Source organism: Galeopterus variegatus, unplaced genomic scaffold, assembly GCF_000696425.1.
Source record: "Galeopterus variegatus unplaced genomic scaffold, G_variegatus-3.0.2 Scaffold1178, whole genome shotgun sequence".
In the NCBI taxonomy this organism is placed as follows: Eukaryota; Metazoa; Chordata; class Mammalia; order Dermoptera; family Cynocephalidae; genus Galeopterus; species Galeopterus variegatus.
Genome location: NW_007727289.1, coordinates 111,342 through 114,533, shown reverse-complemented (window position 1 = coordinate 114,533; position 3,192 = coordinate 111,342). Strand labels below are relative to the sequence as shown.

General features: G+C 58.6%; 1 protein-coding gene across 1 annotated transcript in view; it reads left to right on the top strand.

Moving 5' to 3' along the window:
- Positions 1-3,192, top strand: part of IGDCC4 (immunoglobulin superfamily, DCC subclass, member 4) — a 45,404-nt gene that overhangs the window by 995 nt on the left and 41,217 nt on the right. The window lies entirely within an intron of this gene.

The following is a 3,192-nucleotide window of genomic DNA, read 5'->3' as shown; positions in this document are numbered from 1 at the left end:
TCTTCTTTTCTTTATGTAGATTTAAGTTTGCAACCCATATCATTTTCTTTATCTCTGTAAACGGTAAGGGCAGGCGCCGCGGCGGTGTGTCAGCGCGCCCGCGCCCCGGGCTGCGCAGGGCTGAGGGGCCGGCGTGCGTCCCCGTCCCGAGCGAGTGCGGGGACCGTGGGTGGCGGGGCTGCGCGTCCTTGTGCCTGTGATGCCTGCGCGCGGAGGTCTGCGAGCTGCGGCCGGGGGGCGTCTACGGCGTGTACTCGTCCGCAGGGAGTGTGTCCTCGGTTTGCAGGATGTGGAGTGAGTGTGCGTGTATGAGTGAGTGTGTATGTGAGTGTGTCTGTGTGTGTCTGTGTGTGTGTGTGTACCGGTGTGTGTGTGTATGTGTGTGTGAGTGTGTGTGTGTGTCTGTGTGTGTGTGTCTGAGTGTGTCTGTGTGTCTGTGTGAGTGTGTGTGTGTACCGGTGTGTGTGTGTACGTGTGTGTGTCTGAGTGTGTATGTGTGTGTGTATGTGTGTGTGAGTGTGTCTGAGTGTGTGTGTACCGGTGTGTGAGTGTACCGGTGTGTGTGAGAGTGTGTGTGTGTGTGTGTGTGTCTGAGTGTGAGTGTGTGCTGGGGGGGCGGTTCCTGCGGGCGCGCGTGTCCGCAGTGCGTACCACGGTCGCGNGCGAGTGCGGGGACCGTGGGTGGCGGGGCTGCGCGTCCTTGTGCCTGTGATGCCTGCGCGCGGAGGTCTGCGAGCTGCGGCCGGGGGGCGTCTACGGCGTGTACTCGTCCGCAGGGAGTGTGTCCTCGGTTTGCAGGATGTGGAGTGAGTGTGCGTGTATGAGTGAGTGTGAGTGTGTGTGTATGTGAGTGTGTCTGTGTGTGTGTGTACCGGTGTGTGTGTATGTGTGTGTGAGTGTGTGTGTGTGTCTGTGTGTGTGTGTCTGAGTGTCTGTGTGTCTGTGTGAGTGTGTGTGTGTGTGTGTGTACCGGTGTGTGTGTGTACGTGTGTGTGTCTGAGTGTGTATGTGTGTGTGTATGTGTGTGTGTGAGTGTGTGTCTCAGTGTGTGTGTACCGGTGTGTGAGTGTACCGGTGTGTGTGAGAGTGTGTGTGTGTGTGTCTGAGTGTGAGTGTGTGTGTGTGTGTGTGCTGGGGGGGCGGTTCCTGCGGGCGCGCGTGTCCGCAGTGCGTACCACGGTCGCGGAATGGCATCGCGGGGCGGGTGGCTGCGGCGTTGGTGGCTTGAGCGGAGCGGACTCTGCCTTGCCCGCGCGTGTCTCCAGGTTGAGAGTGTGTGAAGGAGGAGGGGAGTGGGGGGGTGTGTCTGCACCTCCATTTGTGTCGGGAGCGTAATTCTGTTTATGGGGCTGAGCTAATATTTGGCCTTGGCTTTTGGGGAGTGTCCTTGTCAGTAGCGGGGGGACAGTGCGGTAGACTCCGGATTAACTAGGGGTGGTGGTGATAAAACACTCAACTTTGCCCAGTGGGTGTGGTCCGGGAGGGGGTGTTGCTCCCCAAACCCGTGGCCTGGAGTGGGCTGGGGGAGGGGGCAGGAAACCAGTTGCTTTCGTGGACGTGTCCGACACTCGCTGTCTCGGGGTGGGACGCGTGTCACTCCTGCCCCACCCCCCATGGGGCCGACGAGGGAAGCGTGGACGAGGTCAGCAAGGCAGCCTCCAGTCCCCCATCCTAGTGCGGAGTGGGGGTAGGGGTAAAAGTCAGAGTTGTCCACGCTGGAGAAAGGGCTGGGAACGGGTGACGGAGTCCCCAAGTATGTGTGCTTGGGGCTCCTCCTTCTACCTCCAGCTCTCTCTTTCTGTCCGGTGTGCGTTTGGGGACGGCCCCTGGGGAGGGTAGGTGGGAGGGCTGGGAGGGGGATGGGCTGCCCGCTTTGTTCGTCTAGTTCTCTCCTTCCATGGCGAGGGGGTTGCTGAGGATGTGTCCGGGGAGAGTCGGGAAGGGACTTGGCGGTGGGGGTGGGGAGGGGGATTTCTCTCCAGCTGCTGCGGCTTTCCAGAGAGACTCCGCCAGGCCACGTGGGAGGACGGCGGGGAGAAGGAACCTCCTCCTGGCCAGCCCCAGGCCCATCTCCAGGAAGACCAAACGGCGGGTGGGAGAGTGCTAGGAACTGCTGGTACCCTTCTCTCCCTGCGAAGACACACCCCTTCCCATCCCAGATCGAGGACTAGGCTGGAGAACGCCGAAGCGGGAGGGATGGGCGACTGGGGTTGGGCGGCTGGGCCCGGGGAGCTGGAGGGGGTAGGGGTTGCCAGGTGAAAGGGGCGGGGAAGTGTCAGAGGCGTCTGTCCTCCCGGAGCCCAGGGGATTAAGGAATAGTTGTCCAAAAGCTCCTGAAGCCAGCTCAGGGTCACCCAGCAAAGTGAGATCAGGGCTGGGAACCGCACCCGCGCATTATCCAATACCGTTGGGGCCTCCGCAAGGGGCTTAGCTTCTCTGTTCCGGAGAACTGGCTTCTCCCTGCCCCCGAGTGCATAAGGCAGGGGAGGGCCCGAGCTGGAGCTCCTCTTGGCTGCAGTGTGAATTGCTAAAGCAGCGACTCTGCTTGCCCTGGTTCCCCCTCCTTTGAGTGTGCACAGCTCAGCAGGCCTAGTGACACTTCTGTCGAGTACTGGCTAGCCACCCTGATCTGGACTGTCATTCATTCATTCAGCAAATATTTACTGAGCACCTATTATAGGGTAGGATGTGCCTGGTGCCTAGAATAGAGTAAATAAGGAGGCAGACCTGGTCCCTGCTGCAAAGCTTTGGTGGGGGGGGGGCAGGTAGACTGACAAGTATCCTGCTGCAGTGCTGTGGAAGATGCTGGAAGGAGGGGCTCCTAAGCCGGTCTGGAAAGATTACAAAAGGCTTCCCAGAGAAAGTGATGAATGATAGAGAGAGAGTTAGCCCTGTAGAAGGAGAATGATGGTGGGGAAAGTTTTCCAGAGAGAACGGCATGTGCAAACGCTCAGAGGTGATTTAGTTTAGATCATTCAATGAAATGAAATCTGGTTTGGAGTTTGGAGTACAAGGGGTGGGAGTGGGGCAGGTAGGGGAGAGTGAGACAGGGTAACAGAGAATTGAGAGGAGCCTGAAGAGGGGGGCTAGACCCAGCTCATGAAGGGCCTTGTAAGCTCCACCAAGGTTTCTGACCTGAGAGCCCCCATGAGCCCTTGGTGGGTTTTTTTTTTTTTTTTTTTTTTTTTTTTT